The 17678-nt window shown below is 35.2% G+C and overlaps 3 long non-coding RNA genes across 12 annotated transcripts in view; 1 reads left to right on the forward strand and 2 right to left on the reverse strand.

The window, feature by feature from the left end:
* The window catches only part of LOC139978013 (uncharacterized), a 42688-nt gene extending 41494 nt beyond the window's left edge, over positions 1-1194 (reverse strand). For 3 of the 5 annotated variants that reach the window (XR_011796876.1, XR_011796877.1, XR_011796878.1), the window contains exon 1: positions 121-1194. This is a non-coding gene — a long non-coding RNA (uncharacterized lncRNA). The remainder of the gene's footprint in view (positions 1-120) is intronic. The other 2 variants (XR_011796880.1, XR_011796879.1) reach the window with 2 other exon arrangements.
* Positions 1-17678, forward strand: part of LOC139978010 (uncharacterized) — a 168801-nt gene that overhangs the window by 20659 nt on the left and 130464 nt on the right. The gene's annotated exons all lie outside the window — the stretch shown is intronic.
* Positions 6783-17678, reverse strand: part of LOC139978012 (uncharacterized) — a 32681-nt gene continuing 21785 nt past the window's right edge. For 4 of the 6 annotated variants that reach the window (XR_011796875.1, XR_011796873.1, XR_011796872.1 and 1 more), the window contains one exon: positions 6786-15800. This is a non-coding gene — a long non-coding RNA (uncharacterized lncRNA). Of the gene's footprint in view, positions 15801-17678 lie in introns of all 6 variants that reach the window. The other 2 variants (XR_011796874.1, XR_011796871.1) reach the window with 2 other exon arrangements.

Raw genomic sequence — 17678 nt, forward strand, 5'->3', positions numbered from 1 at the left:
CTAACCATGTTGCTGTCGATCAAAATTGCTTCAGCAGTAAATATATATATATATAATTTAGAGGGCCTGTAGTTTCGAACCTAGTGGTAAAAAACTTTTTCAGAGACAGGCTGAACTTACACATGATTTTTGCTGTAGTTAATCAGCTTGGTAACACTTTTTTCCCTCCTGTTTAATGACACTTGTAAGAGGAACAACGAATCTGTGAGATAGACGAGGATCCATAAAGACTAGCATATATGCTTTTGAGATTGTTCTTATCAAAATCTGTTCTTGGTCTCTGAAGTTGGTATGCTTTCCTTTGCACGTACGTAGTCCTGCATGACAACACTGTTACATGACGCAATATTCTCCAACAATGTGTAAATAGTATAAGAAAGTAATTTTATAATCTATTTAAAGAGGATGAACTACGCAGACCAACGTATTGTGGCGTCATTTAACGAGGGCGTGGGTCTTGGTTTACTTGATGAATACTCCCTCGCCATTTCTCAGTCTTTTGGGCAATTTCTATAATGAATAAAATGATAAATTACGTTTACCTGGTTTACTTGAAATTTTACTTAGCTGTTTCCATAGAATTTCATCATTTTCATCATTTTTGTTGATGTTGTTGTGGTATATCCAACTATCAGTTAAACCAACCGCTTCAGATACTTAGAAAGAACCCTCCTCCAATATAAATGATACCGTATTGCTCTCCAACACCCCTGGCCATCTTCATTCCCATCTTTCATGATTTTCTTCTATGAGATGAGGTTGCACTTTTACAGTTGTCGGCGTATAGCGACCAGGATTCACATTTGTCTATATATCAGGTCACTGCACTGTTTGGCTACATGACATTAATATCATTTTCCAGTTCACTAGTGCGTATCTTAATGTTATTTTGACTTTGAAGCATATAACAAGGTCAGCAACTAACGTACACACCAATTTGAAATCTTCAGCTTTCTGATTGCTTACAATTAGGCTAGTTATGTGACCTTATTCTGCCATGGTTATGTTATTACAGTGCTTACTCATACCCTGAATTGAACAGTATAGACAAAGACCAGTAGCCTAGAACATGTTGACGTCTAGGTATCCAAAGAAATTATTCACGACCTTGAGCAAGAACAAGAACAAGAACATAGCCAGTCAGACGAAATTTATACTTGTCAAGTTTGCCTTACGTCTATAAAGAATCTATTGGATTTGACAAATTTCAAGTATATATATGTATATATATATATTTATATACACACACACACATATATATATATATATATATATATATATATATATATATATATATATATATATATATATATATATATATATACATATATATATATATATATATATACATCCATATCCATATATATATATATATACATCCATATCCATATATATATATATATATATATATATATATACATCCATATCCATATATATATATATATATATATATATAGGAGACATTACAACTTAAAGCAGTTAAAGCAGATTGGCGTGTTTGCATCTCAATTTCTATAGACTTGCACATATATTAATTTCTTTATTTGTTGTAGTGATACCATAGCATGTGATCAATATCTTGTTGTTTTTTCTTTGTTTTTGTTTTTTTTTGCTTCAAATTAAGCATCAGCACGTATAAGGGGGGTACCACATTAACATATAACCGCCTAGTTTGGTTGAATATGGTGATGAAATTCAACCAGCCAACTTCAACACAGCTGGTTGCGTTGCGTTACAGTAATATAAAGATCATCTATACATTCAATCATATTCATACAAAGAAGCACAGTACATGCAGTGTTCTACAATAAACACATTTAGTATGTAAATAGCCTTGGTATAGATGTTAATATTAATGGTGTCAACAACTGACCCATGCGAATCTTTCATCAGTACACGCAGAGTAGGTAAACCCTGGATAGATTTGGTATAGCAGTATTTTAAGTTCGCGATAAGTTTTGAAATTATTGTACTGTAAGGAACCACATGGGTTCTTTCATTTTAAGATGTACAAATCCTTCAAACGGCTGGGAGGAGTTACATTCTTAGATCCTTTTTTTTTTTTTTGTACCAGACCGAAAAACCCTTATGACATCACAAATCTACTCTTGCTTGGAATTTGCTATGTATTTTCAAATAATTTGTTTGGTTCATTGGTTAGTTGATTGGTCAATCATTTGTTGATGGAGGTGATATTTGCAGTCTTTTTTCCCCATAGACTATAATACTGTTATTGCTATCTGTAACAACACTATATTTATTTCATCACGAACATTTCGAAACCTCCTAATATCTGCACGATAATCACACAATAACAAACTTGCAGCCTCTGGCACATCTTCCAAGTCATCCGCAACCCGGACAAGTTTTCCCAGTAGTTTCGGTTAACTTGTTCATCACGAACATCTCTACCCCTATGATAGTTAAGATGATGGTTCATTAGACCAGCTTCGCCTTCATTAACTAACCCAAGAACTCAGAACATGGCAGTTATCAATCAGACGCTTTAAGATTATGTTGACAGTATGCTGCATTCTCGAACATATTTTGTAGAATATCAGACTCAAAACAAAATCTTATATGATATTGATAACACTTTGTATGATTCATGTAGGTGCCTGTGGGATACTGTATGACTCAAATGGTAACTTTCCAACATTAAGCTGCAATGAACGTTTTCATTTGACCTTTGACATTTTATATGAACATCAAGACCCGCGTTGTCAGTCTAGGGCAAAACATTTTCCAACAACAACATAACTGTGGTTTGGTACTCTGAACTGAAGGGTAAATATCTCGGAAATTATCTTGTTTGTGAAACATTTTCAGGGTGAGAGGTTATAACAATTTTTTGACTAAATTTCCCATGTAACATGTAATGAGAATCTGTTGGAAAGTTTGGATCATTGTTTGGCCTCTCCAACAGCTCAGACATAACACACTTCTGCTATGTTAAATAACTCTACTGTCGCCTTTAAATACACAAACAAGAAAAGGAAAAGACAACGGACAACAAAATGCTAGTCTTGCTTAAAAAGCTAACTTTCCTTATTGTTTGCAGGACACCGTTCATCTCACTGAAGTTAGTTTGTCATCATAGATTATTGTGATGGCGGATGGCAGTATGACTCTCGGAAATGGAAAAAGTAGTCAAACTTGCACAGGATTCAAAAGAATTTTTATTTAAGTTTCGCACAACTGGTTTGCGAGATGAAAGATTCTGCGATGAGGCCGTTGCAAATGTAGGGAAATAACAACAATGTTTTAGCGTATGCCAACTTTAATAATAAATGAAATTCTTTGACAGTCTCATGAATATTTTATTTAAGGCCAGTCTTATTAACTTATTTGTGAGGAGATACATACATATTTAACTATTTAACTAGGTGCTATTGACATTCAAAAATTTACTTGTGGCTCTAAGTTTGTTCAGTTATTTTCTGGTAATTAAGATTCATGAATTAAACATCTGCTGTTGCGTCTACGATTTTGGCCAGGTAATATTCTCTCACCTGGCCTAGAAATTTTATTTCGCAGTATGTACTCCATCACGAGATTGTCGACACAGAGGTTTGTAAGGCCAACTCTGTTAACCAACTTGAAGATAGCTGGTATGGTGTCAGCAGTGTTGTGACATCAGGACTATAAATCTGTTACTGTTATTATTAAACTTACTCTAAAAGCTAAGCTTAAGAAATCATGCCATGAGGCAAACAAGGTCTAACAGTATCAAAAGGAATAATTTATCTTTTCCAAATATTGTGAGAATGTTTATCAAAATATGAAAAACAAATTCGAATATAGTCACTTATTATATCATAGGAAACGTCCTTTCTGCTAGCGTAGAGAATAAAACTGTGGAATTGTCCATTCTGCCATCCTAGAGAACAGAAATATTGAATCGTCCATTCTGCTAGCCTAGAGAACATAAATATTGAATTGTCCATTCTGCTAGCCTAGAGATTATTAATATGAAATTGTCCATTCTGCTAGCCTAGAGAATAAATATTTTTAATTGTCCATTCGGCTAGCCCAGAGAACATGGAATTGTCCATTCTGCTAGCCTAGAGAACATAAATATGGAACTGTACATTCTGCTAGCCTAGAGAACATAAATATGGAATTGTCCATTCTGCTAGCCTAGAGAACATAAATATGGAATTGTCCATTCTGCTAGCCTAGAGAACATAAATATTGAATTGTCCATTCTGCTAGCCTAAAGAAAATAAATATTGAATTGTCCATTCTGCTAGCCTAGAGAACATAAATATGGAATTGTCCATTCTGCTAGCCGAGAACATACATATGGAATTGTACATTCTGCTAGCCTAGAGAACATTAATATTGAATTGTCCATTCTGCTAGCCTAGAGAACATAAATATGGAATTGTCCATTCTGCTAGCCTAGAGAACATAAATATGGAATTGTCCATTTTGCTAGCCTATAGAACATTAATATTGAATTGTCTATTCTGCTAACCTAGAGAACATAAATATGGAATTGTCCATTCTGCTAGCCTAGAGAACATAAGTATGGATCTGTACATTCTGCTAGCCTAGAGAACATAAATATGGAATTGTCCATTCTGCTAGCCTAGAGAACATAAATATGGAATTGTTCATTTTGCTAGCCTAGAGAACATTAATATTGAATTGTCCATTCTGCTAACCTAGAGAACATAAATATGGAATTGTCCATTCTGCTAGCCTAGAGAACATAAATATGGAATTGTCCATTTTGCTAGCCTAGAGAACATAAATATGGAATTGTCCATTCTGCTAGCCTAGAGAACATAAATATGGAATTGTTCATTCTGCTAGCCTAGAGAACATAAGTATGGATCTGTACATTCTGCTAGCCTAGAGAACATAAATATGGAATTGTCCATTCTGCTAGCCTAGAGAACATAAATATGGAATTGTCCATTTTGCTAGCCTAGAGAACATTAATATTGAATTGTCCATTCTGCTAGCCTAGAGAACATTAATATGGAATTGTCCATTCTGCTAGCCTAGAGAACATAAATATGGAATTGTCCATTTTGCTAGCCTAGAGAACATTAATATTGAATTGTCCATTCTGCTAGCCTAGAGAACATAAATATGGAATTGTACATTCTGCTAGCCTAGAGAACATAAATATGGAATTGTTCATTCTGCTAGCCTAGAGAACATAAGTATGGATCTGTACATTCTGCTAGCCTAGAGAACATAAATATGGAATTGTCCATTCTGCTAGCCTAGAGAACATAAATATGGAATTGTCCATTTTGCTAGCCTAGAGAACATTAATATTGAATTGTCCATTCTGCTAGCCTAGAGAACATAAATATGGAATTGTCCATTCTGCTAGCCTAGAGAACATAAATATGGAATTGTCCATTCTGCTAGCCTAGAGAACATAAATATGGAATTGTCCATTATGCTAGCCTAGAGAACATAAATATGGCATTGTCCATTCTGCTAGCCTAGAGAACATAAATATGGAACTGTCCATTCTGCTAGCCTAGAGAATATAAATATGGAACTGTCCATTCTGCTAGCCTAGAGAACATAAATATGGAATTGTCACTCGAAGTGTTCTTAAAACTTCTTAGGTTTAGTCATATGAATAAAACAGGACAAACCAAACCTATCGTATTGGGTGGGTTGAGATTTATTGGATGCTGCAGGTTCATTACAGTTACCCAATCCTGGTGATGCAACCATGAACTCATTTTGGTCAATCTTTCAATTAGTAACATACTATCTTAAGGATCTTTAGCAATACTTTATGTTACTTGTCTTTACTTTGTCTTATAACTTTCATAGAAGGGGTATTTTCGTGTGATTTTTCTTCAGATGTAGGTTTCCGATATCGAATAAGAAGCAGTCATTGTTGCGTTAACCATGCAAAGAAAGGATTGCCCTCCTTGCTCGATACGTGTCACTAAGGCATGTTTGACAAAGTGTGATCTACCGGACATGGCTTAGGTTTTTGTATCTCGCGATAGAACACAAATTTCTTAGCTTCTTGTTTGTCGTTTGTTGTGTATAGGCTACTGTTAACTGTGTGTGCATTGTCAACTGTCTAATACCTAGTTCTGATTTATGTTGTCGTTTGTTGTGTATAGGCTACTGTTAACTGTGTGCTCATAGTCAACTGTCTAATGCTTATTTCTGATTTCTGTTGTCGTTTGTTGTGTATAGGCTACTGTTAACTGTGTGCTCATAGTCAACTGTCTAATGCTTATTTCTGATTTCTGTTGTCGTTTGTTGTGTATAGGCTACTGTTAACTGTGTGTTCATAGTCAACTGTCTATTACCTATTTCTGATTTCTGCTGTCGTTTGTTGTGTATAGGCTACTGTTAACTGTGTGTTCATAGTCAACTGTCTAATGCTTATTTCTGATTTCTGCTGTCGTTTGTTGTGTATATGCTACTGTTAACTGTCTGCTCATAGTCAACTATCTATTACCTATTTTTGATTTCTGTTGTCGTTTGTTGTGTATAGGCTACTGTTAACTGTGTGTTCATAGTCAACTGTCTATTACCTATTTCTGATTTCTGCTGTCGTTTGTTGTGTATAGGCTACTGTTAACTGTGTGTTCATAGTCAACTGTCTAATGCTTATTTCTGATTTCTGCTGTCGTTTGTTGTGTATAGGCTACTGTTAACTGTGTGTTCATAGTCAACTGTCTAATGCTTATTTCTGATTTCTGCTGTCGTTTGTTGTGTATAGGCTACTGTTAACTGTGTGTTCATAGTCAACTTTCTATTACCTATTTCTGATTTCTGCTGTCGTTTGTTGTGTATAGGCTACTGTTAACTGTGTGTTCATAGTCAACTGTCTAATGCTTATTTCTGATTTCTGCTGTCGTTTGTTGTGTATAGGCTACTGTTAACTGTGTGTTCATAGTCAACTGTCTAATGCTTATTTCTGATTTCTGCTGTCGTTTGTTGTGTATATGCTACTGTTAACTGCCTGCTCATAGTCAACTTTCTATTACCTATTTCTGATTTCTGTTGTCGTTTGTTGTGTATAGGCTACTGTTAACTGTGTGTTCATAGTCAACTGTCTATTACCTATTTCTGATTTCTGCTGTCGTTTGTTGTGTATAGGCTACTGTTAACTGTGTGTTCATAGCCAACTGTCTAATGCTTATTTCTGATTTCTGTTGTCGTTTGTTGTGTATATGCTACTGTTAACTGTCTGCTCATAGTCAACTATCTATTACCTATTTTTGATTTCTGTTGTCGTTTGTTGTGTATAGGCTACTGTTAACTGTGTGTTCATAGTCAACTGTCTATTACCTATTTCTGATTTCTGTTGTCGTTTGTTGTGTATAGGCTACTGTTAACTGTGTGTTCATAGTCAACTGTCTAATGCTTATTTATGATTTCTGTTGTCGTTTGTTGTGTATAGGCTACTGTTAACTGTCTGCTCATAGTCAACTGTCTAATGCTTATTTCTGATTTCTGTTGTCGTTTGTTGTGTATAGGCTATTGTTAACTGTGTGCTCATAGTCAACTGTCTATTACCTATTTCTGATTTCTTCTGTCGTTTGTTGTGTATAGGCTAATGTTAACTGTCTGCCAATAGTCAAATTTCTATTTCTGATTTCTGTTGTCGTTTGTTGTGTATATGCTACTGTTAACTGTGTGCTCATGGTCAACTGTCTAATACCTATTTCTGATTTCTGTTGTCGTTTGTTGTGTATATGCTACTCTTAACTGTGTGTTCATAGTCAACTGTCTAATACCTATTTCTAATTTCTGTTGTCGTTTGCTGTGTATATGCTACTGTTAACTGTGTGTTCATGGTCAACTGTCTAATACCTATTTCTGATTTCTGTTGTCGTTTGCTGTGTATATGCTACTCTTAACTGTGTGCTCATGGTCAACTGTCTAATGCTTATTTCTGATTTCTGTTGTCGTTTGTTGTGTATAGGCTACTGTTAACTGCCTGCTCATAGTAAACTTTCTATTACCTATTTCTGAGTTTTGTTGTCGTTTGTTGTGTATAGGCTACTGTTAACTGTCTGCTCATGGTCAACTTTCTATTACCTATTTCTGATTTCTGTTGTCGTTTGTTGTGTATAGGCTACTGTTAACCTGTGTGTTCATAGTCAACTGTCTATTACCTATTTCTGATTTATGTTGTCGTTTGCTGTGTATATGCTACTCTTAACTGTGTGCTCATAGTCAACTGTCTAATGCTTCATTTCTGATTTCTGTTGTCGTTTGTTGTGTATAGGCTACTGTTAACTGCCTGCTCATAGTCAACTTTCTATTACCTATTTCTGATTTCTGCTGTCGTTTGTTGTGTATAGGCTACTGTTAACTGTGTGTTCATAGTCAACTGTCTAATACCTATTTCTGATTTATGTTGTCGTTTGTTGTGTATATGCTACTCTTAACTGTGTGCTCATGGTCAACTGTCTAATGCTTATTTCTGATTTCTGTTGTCGTTTGTTGTGTATAGGCTACTGTTAACTGCCTGCTCATAGTCAACTTTCTATTACCTATTTCTGAGTTTTGTGGTCGTTTGTTGTGTATAGGCTACTGTTAACTGTCTGCTCATGGTCAACTTTCTATTACCTATTTTTGATTTCTGTTGTCGTTTGTTGTGTATAGGCTACTGTTAACTGTCTGCTCATGGTCAACTTTCTATTACCTATTTCTGATTTCTGTTGTCGTTTGTTGTGTATATGCTACTCTTAACTGTGTGTTCATAGTCAACTGTCTAATACCTATTTCTGATTTCTGTTGTCGTTTGTTGTGTATAGGCTATTGTTAACTGTGTGTTCATGGTCAACTGTCTAATACCTATTTCTGATTTCTTCTGTCGTTTGTTGTGTATAGGCTACTGTTAACTGTCTGCTCATAGTCAAATTTCTATTTCTGATTTCTGATTTCTGTTGTCGTTTGTTGTGTATAGGCTACTGTTAACTGTGTGCTCATGGTCAACTGTCTAATACCTATTTCTGATTTCTGCTGTCGTTTGTTGTGTATATGCTACTGTTAACTGTGTGTTCATAGTCAACTTTCTAATACCTATTTCTGATTTCTGCTGTCGTTTGTTGTGTATATGCTACTGTTAACTGTCTGCTCATAGTCAACTATCTAATACCTATTTCTGATTTCTGCTGTCGTTTGTTGTGTATAGGCTATTGTTAACTGTGTGCTCATGGTCAACTGTCTAATGCTTATTTCTGATTTCTGCTGTCGTTTGTTGTGTATAGGCTACTGTTAACTGTGTGCTCATGGTCAACTGTCTAATACCTATTTCTGATTTCTGCTGTCGTTTGTTGTGTATAGGCTATTGTTAACTGTGTGTTCATGGTCAACTGTCTAATACCTATTTCTGATTTCTGCTGTCGTTTGTTGTGTATATGCTACTGTTAACTGTGTGTTCATAGTCAACTGTCTAATGCCTATTTCTGATTTCTGCTGTCGTTTGTTGTGTATATGCTACTGTTAACTGTGTGTTCATGGTCAACTGTCTAATACCAATTTCTGATTTCTGTTAACTGTGTGTTCATAATCAACTATCTAATACCTATTTCTGATTTCTGTTGTCGTTTGTTGTGTATAGGCTACTGTTAACTGTCTGCTCATAGTCAAATTTCTATTTCTGATTTCTGATTTCTGTTGTCGTTTGCTGTGTATATGCTACTGTTAACTGTGTGCTCATAGTCAACTGTCTAATGCTTCATTTCTGATTTCTGTTGTCGTTTGTTGTGTATAGGCTACTGTTAACTGTGTGTTCATAGTCAACTTTCTATTACCTATTTCTGATTTCTGTTGTCGTTTGTTGTGTATAGGCTACTGTTAACTGTGTGCTCATGGTCAACTGTCTAATACCTATTTCTGATTTCTGCTGTCGTTTGTTGTGTATATGCTACTGTTAACTGTGTGTTCATGGTCAACTGTCTAATACCAATTTCTGATTTCTGTTAACTGTGTGCTCATAGTCAACTGTCTATTACCTATTTCTGATTTCTGTTGTCGTTTGTTGTGTATAGGCTACTGTTAACTGTGTGTTCATAGTCAACTGTCTAATGCTTCATTTCTGATTTCTGTTGTCGTTTGTTGTGTATAGGCTACTCTTAACTGTCTGTTCATAGTCAACTTTCTATTACCTATTTCTGATTTCTGTTGTCGTTTGTTGTGTATATGCTACTGTTAACTGTGTGTTCATAGTCAACTGTCTAATGCTTATTTCTGATTTCTGTTTGTCGTTTAAGGTTTATAGGATACTGTTAACTGTGTGGTCATAGTCAACTGTCTAATGATTATTCCTGATTTTTGTTGTCCTTTGTTGTGTATATGCTACTGTTAACTGTGTGTTCATTGTCAACTGTCTAATACCTATATCTGATTTCTGTTGTCGTTGTCGTATTTCATGTGGTACAAATGATAGTTGTAAAACCCATTGCAGTAAATTATATCATTTGATGATTCCAGAAACCATTTACAGGAAGCAATATCTTCAAACAGGGTTTTTACGATTTCCAACATAAAAGCAATAGTTATACTTCTTAATTATATTTCTTATGCACCTGTGGGAAGGCTCTTGAGTTCTGCACGGCAACGTCAATGCTTTGGTTAACTTTGGAAACATTAATTACCAATGGTGGTAGAGATAAGGTTTGCACTACCGCTTAATAGGAATTATACAGTACTCTATGTAACATGATACTTTATGCGGTTCAGTGTCCCTTGCTAAATCAAACAGGGAAAATAACCTAAATGAGACAATCCCTCAACGTCAACAGTAAATTACTAGAGATTCCGTTGAAGGCCAAGTCCCCAAACCGATATAGGCCAACTCTGCATTCGTATGGGAAATTGGATGGTATTGATGTTCATAGACACTCAAGAGCAATATTTTTTTGTTAAACAGCTAATGACTGAAATCCAAGTCTCTATCTTTCACTTATTGACGTGGTATTATCTCTTTTCTTTCTTTTTCTTTTGTTTTCATTGATAGAAGATATTTGTATGAATGTAGCGTTCCGATAATATGAAAGTTTTGAACTAGGTGATTCGGTGATTGACTGAATATATGTTCATCCGAATATATGCTATCGATTTTGCATATACACTAGCGGCGTGCGCAAGTGGAGAGGGTAATGACCATGGCCAACCATAAGTCCAGAGAATACGTTCAGCCCGGGAACTTTGGACAATCAGTCGGGGACGAATTAGTCCACGCCTATAAAGACTCAAGCAACGGCGGATCCAAGGGGTGTGCCTCAAAATGCACAATTTGGCATATAAGATATTTTTCGGGGGAATACCCAGGTCCGACCTCCCCCTATTCATTAGGAGTCGACTGAAAAGAAAAACCCATGGCCAGACCATTTCTTTTATAAAATCTTTGATCCGTCTGTTCAAGTTTGTGCTATACCAAAGAACAATTTATGTTTAAATGGAACACGATTCTTTGAACATGTGACAATGGACTTATTGAAGCTGTCACCTAAACAGGATGTGACAGAAGGTATTAATTTTGTTGCTGAAAATATTCTGCTTCACCACAAAGAAAAACACATCTTAATAGCAAACTTCGAAAGTTTGTATGAATTCATATCAAGAATGGTTACTTTACAGAATAACCATATCATTTTGAGTAGATATAACGGAAATTTACAAGCATTTTCATCGCAGAGTCACAGAGTGATAATTTATAAAATCCACTGTACCACAAAGAACCTCGCAGAGAGAATTTAATACTGCTCGGTGAGTGGTAATACTAATTGGATAACTATATTCTGCTACAGTCCACTACCAGAGATTATCTCCACCATCCCATCCTCCACCTCCCCCCCCCCAATCAATTTCAGTACATGTTGGGTTTGTAAATGAAGTAATTTGTTCTACAAATTCCTCCCTTTTTCACATCACTACCAATTCTAAGGATAACGAGAAAGTAGCTCTTATTTTTCGAAACAAACATACATACTACGTGGCACAGTGATTCACAAAAGTTGTTATTATGTACAATTTCCTACAAGGAAATATATAGCGTTCGTTCCCCTGTTGTATACTGTGTTGTATACAGTGTCTATATATGTGCAACACACAGCGGCTTTTACAGACGAGTACATTAAAAAACACAGTGCTATACTGCACTGTGCAACATGCATTCAGCTTTCATAGACAATGCTGGACAATTCTAGAGTATCTTCTAGATTACTATCTACGGTTAGCATCATGTGTATTGTACACTACGCAAACTAACTCCAAATTACCTACAGTTGTCCGCTCTATAATCGTGAACACCCTGTCATTTTTAGAAGTTAAAGTAGTATTGGTAGTATTGTATTACTCTCTTACATTGCACATCTATGTGGTATATGTGGGTGTGGTAAGTGGAGACGTGTTTGAGTGAAGTTTGTGATGGGTCGGAGTGGCAAGGGCAACGTAAGGAAGCCTGTTCCTACTCACTCAGTTTGTTATCAACGCTTCTAGATTATAGATGAAATTAATATGAAAAACCGTGACTGGCCGATAAATGATGTTAGGTTATCTGCATCGTTATGAGTATGTAAAGTAATGATGTTTCTCCATGTACAGCCAAGTATGTTTTCTTGTAAGCAGATGGTATTGCTGCTAAGTACGTTACTGTGTGCGCGTTGGTATGTGTGCTTGTGTATGTGTGTGACGTGACACAACTCCCTGTTGTTGATAGAAGCCATCGTAACTAGTTTAATCAATGTGTATGTGGCGCTTTGATAGGTAAATGTTACTTCAAATTACAAGAAAGTAATTAAATAATCAGTTAGAACTTTGGAATCTTTACTGCGTGTTCATGTTATGCGAAATACGCGTGCCAGTCTTGGCATTATTATACAATAACTATACATGCGATCTGTGTCAACAATCTATCTACATTATGATGTATTACATGCTTCAACGGGGTTTTTGCTTTCTATCATTTTTTTAGCAGGTTAGTTAAGTCGTTCTCCCAGGTGCTTGTCTGAAAGTCTAGACTGGTTTGTGCATGAATTAGAACGGTTCTTCTTTCAGATCAATACGGCAAGCAAATGTCTGCTGGTTGTGGATTTAATTACTGTTTGTCTGCTTGAAGTAAACGTAGTATACGCATTCTCGTCCTTAGATGCTCGTGTCAAAGGGTTTAGCCAGCTCCAGAGAGGGCATCTGTCTGAAGTATTGAGTTATCTCCATAGACCTTCTTACCTTTCCTAACTTGCACCTCAAGGATGAAAGTTCCTGTTCGTGGGGTTGTTGAACCATTAAACTAGGATTGTGGTTCCGAAACCGCATCACTGAAATCACAAGCTGTAGATGTCAGTGTACGTTATATCATTATAAGATATCGCGTTGTTTGTTTGCTTAAGCAATCAAATTCATTTTGTTGCTATGTACCATCAATTTTAAACTTAATATTTCCTCGCTTTCCTTCTTTCTTTCCCGTTTACTTTAAACAATGTTCAACTAAATAATTAATAACTCCATGAATTAACAACAATATAAATAGACTGAATGAATACATATAAGCAACAAGCTTAATCCGTACAAATAACTCTGTTGGAATGGAAACATGTTTTAATGCTTTTGTGAGTCACAAGATAGTATGATGACACGCTGTGTGTATGAGCACATTCATAATTCATACTAACTGATGGGAAGGGAAATGAAGTGATTTTTATAACCATGACAAAGGAATCTTTAATTCAACAACACTATGTGTTATGAAACTATACCATTTTTAGATTTGTGAACGTGTTTTCACCTTGCCTCGTGTGCAAAGAAGTATGTTGTGAAAAGAACATTAATTCGCTGAGTTGCTATATGTAATCGAAGGACCTTTATGACCCGGTACCCATTACAACGCACTTCTGGAAATTCCAAGACTTAAGCATAGCAACGGAAAGTTAACATAGTTTGAAGTGTGATAGCTTGTCCCCAGCAAAATGAAGTTAAACAACAATAATTCCACACAGCTAGGTTCAAAGCATCACTAACTAGCAACATTTCCATGTGAGTTTCCTTACATCAGCTCATTGCTCATTGCTTGTGTTCATCGAGAGGAATGAAAGGAAAGTTCCCAAATTGAAATTAAAGTTCTCAAATTATACTTTCTATACTTTGTCATTGTATTTGTTAAGTTTCTAATTAACAAAGGGTAGTATTTCTAACTCATTTGGGGTCACGCCAGTGAATTTCAAATGCTCTGTTAGGTCGACTGCGTCATAATACATAAAGAAGATATTGTTATGTAAATAGTCCACAATTTCTTCCGTATTTTGTTAAAATGCGTTACATATCAGATGTGCATGTTGTTAAGACATTGCAAAGGCTACACATTAAATCAAAGAGATTTGTTTGTTTAACAATCTTACATTTTTGAAGACAATTAATTGTTTGAATATAAGGTAGGACTTAAACTCCTAGGAATACCACTTGAAATTCTTTGGGCTACTTTATGGTCCCCTGAAACTAAGTCGTATCACCCAATAACAGCTACATGAAAGAAACACAATATTTTAGCAAACTATTGTGTTTTCATGATCTTTATGGACAACAAAAGACCAGATGGCATGTTTGACTGCCATAGAAATCAACAAGCCAGTCTGCAACAGATGGTTACATGAGTGTGTCTGTGTGCAAAGAACCCTTGAAGTCAGCTACTAAAATATCATTTTCAAATGTTCTTTCTTATAGAAGCGGTTCTGCGATTATCAGACATAATGATAGCTTAACTGTACGAAGAAACAAAGCCGTTGGTGATTTCCATAAAGTTAAATCAAATTACTGTTTATAATTTTTCTCTCTATATGTTAATATGAATTACGTGTACCATAATTCACATTTAGGTTAGAACGATATCTTCTCCGAGTCATTAGAAAGGTGTGTCTTTGTAGTTTGTACACTGTCATACAGGGTCTTTGTAGTTTGTACACTGTCATTCAGTGACTTTGTAGTTTGTACACTGTCATACAGTGTCTTTGTAGTTTGTACACTGTCATACAGGGTCTTTGTAGTTTGTACACTGTCATTCAGTGACTTTGTAGTTTGTACACTGTCAAACAGTGTCTTTGTAGTTTGTACACTGTCATACAGGGTCTTTGTAGTTTGTTCACTGTCATTCAGTGACTTTGTAGTTTGTACACTGTCAAACAGTGTCTTTGTAGTTTGTGCACTGTCATACAGGGTCTTTGTAGTTTGTGCACTGTCATATAGTGACTTTGTAGTTTGTAAACTGTCATAAAGTGTCTTTGTGGTTTGTCCACTGTCATACAGTGACTTCGTAATGTTATGGATAAAAACGCAGCCTAGACAGGCCCATTAACAGAAGGGAATACCTTGCACAAAATCTACCGGCAATGAAAGTAATTAACAATGTTGCGAGAAAGTATAAACAAGCAACCAGTCAAACAAAGCAAGCAGTAATATATACAAATAATGAGACAAAGGAACATTTAAGACAATATATACATACACTGGACAAAACAAACAGTAGAAGACAGGATTGTGAAATACGTGAGACGTGTCAAATAAAACAAACTGAGTCAAAACAAACTGAGACAAAACAAACTGAGACAAAACAAACTGTAAAAGTATGACGAGGGAGACAGAAATATACTTGTTCAAGTTATAAGAAGCTTAATTGTTGCAACAAACAATCACTAATTTTTCATATTTGAAATAGCGTTTTATTTCTCCAAATTTGACTGTAACCCCCTTCCCGATGATAAAGAAGTGATGGTGGAACGCAGGAATATATGCAAAACAACGATCGAATAACTCGAATAATGATTCTTCACCCGGTCATTCAGTGTTTTTCGCTGAGGAGAAAAAAAAATTGATCGTTTTTCTTAAAGGAAAGGATAATGTGATCGTTGAAAATATACAAATGAAAGATGAACATTGCAAAAGAGATACTTTCCTCAGTTTTCACTAATTTAATTTCCAAACACGTAAGATACTAAGTCTGTTTGCAGTTATTTTTATGTTTTAAGGGACAGGAAAATATCGCTTTCACAATTGAGAAAAAAATTAATTGTCACGTTTGAAGGTTTAGCACCTCGTGGTTGATTAACTGCACTGCAGTATGTGATGTACATACTTGGCTTACGTTACTAGTTTCATTGCAAGTCTAACTTTTAATGCTGATTGAATGTCTAATAACTTCCATTGTAATTTCAGTTTGTTCAAAATGTTAAATCATTCAAAAACATATCTTAAATTTTACTTCATTCTACTTTATTTACTGAATTAAACATGATTGAAGGAAGTGATAAAAGAACGTTCAGTCTGGTTAAATTTGTGGAAACTTGTACAGTTATATAGATTTACAACAAAAAGATATACTTCAAGAAAAATTGATGGCGAAATTAATAGAACCTCATTCAATACAAGAAAAATTTCAAAAAAGATATGAGATGAATGTATAACTACGATATTAATGCCAAATAACATTTCTTCCACTAACTTAGTGTGCAATGATATTCTATATTCTATGGCGGTTTGTATTATATAATTGAGTTATTCGCTGCTTTGCAAAGGGTTTTTTAAGGAGGTCTCTTGGTGCACCTTTCAGAGACAACGAAAGACAATATTGGTGGGATTTTCTCGTTCTTCTTGTTCCCATTTGCTAAAGATAAACCAAGTTACCTTATCGCAATTGCATCTTTTTATTTTTGTAACATGACTTAATATGAGTTTTCCGTCAATTTAATGATTGGTTTGAACAGTTTGAATAGAGCTGATGTGCATTCACTAGCGCTTAGTCGTTCGTGGTATTTTTTTTCTTTGTTCAGAATTGAAGTTTCGTTCTGGGAAATATGTAACTGCTTAAAAACCTTTCACCGTGTGATTTTAAACCCACCTAACAGTTGGTTTACGGTCTAGAGAATGATGTGAAAACATGTTAACTTCAACGGAGCTTAATTCTGTATTTTTCTCTCTAGAAAATATGTTTTCTATTTATCCTAATATCCACATAAACTAAACAATATTCATACAATCGTATTTTCGTGAAAGATTTGCCATTTGGAAACACGGAGAAAGATTTGACCAGGTTTATGATAGAATTAACAAGCTGTCGTTTCTATCTATCTAATAAAGATAACATCTTATAAATTTCGACAATTTTTAACGCTGATTTGTTTGGTCCGCCATTCTTGTAGTTATGGTCCATTCCTTTCATGCCCACATGCATCACTTTAAAATATGCGGTTTATACAAAGTTTGAATGTTCTTAGTATGTGGACAAGTTAAAACCGCAGCCTGTAGTTTGTCGAAAAGAAAGTAAAAACTGTAGCGGTGAATACCTGTCATCTTATTGGTATTACTAGTTTGATTGAAATATCTTAACGAATTATGAAATTGGAACAAATACACATGACTCATTTTCAAACACTGTCTTCTTGTGTCTTCAATAACCCTCCATTGTTTCGTTTTTATAAATGGGATCATTATTAAAGCTTACACTCTTTGGTTGAGCTCTCAAAATTAAAATTAATTTTGACAATCGCGAGTTGAATGTAGCGTTGAGAGTGATGTTTTAAAGAGTAAAATACTGATTGCTTCGGTTTGTAAGTAATCGTATTTGCATGACGTTAAATCGAAGAAACTGCCAAATTTGTAATTCAAATTCAGGTTGAATTATTGCACTTGAAACACTGCTTTTTTCGCGTGAATTTCAAGAACCGATATAAGCT

This window comes from Apostichopus japonicus, chromosome 12 (assembly GCF_037975245.1).
Source record: "Apostichopus japonicus isolate 1M-3 chromosome 12, ASM3797524v1, whole genome shotgun sequence".
Classification (NCBI taxonomy): Eukaryota; Metazoa; Echinodermata; class Holothuroidea; order Aspidochirotida; family Stichopodidae; genus Apostichopus; species Apostichopus japonicus.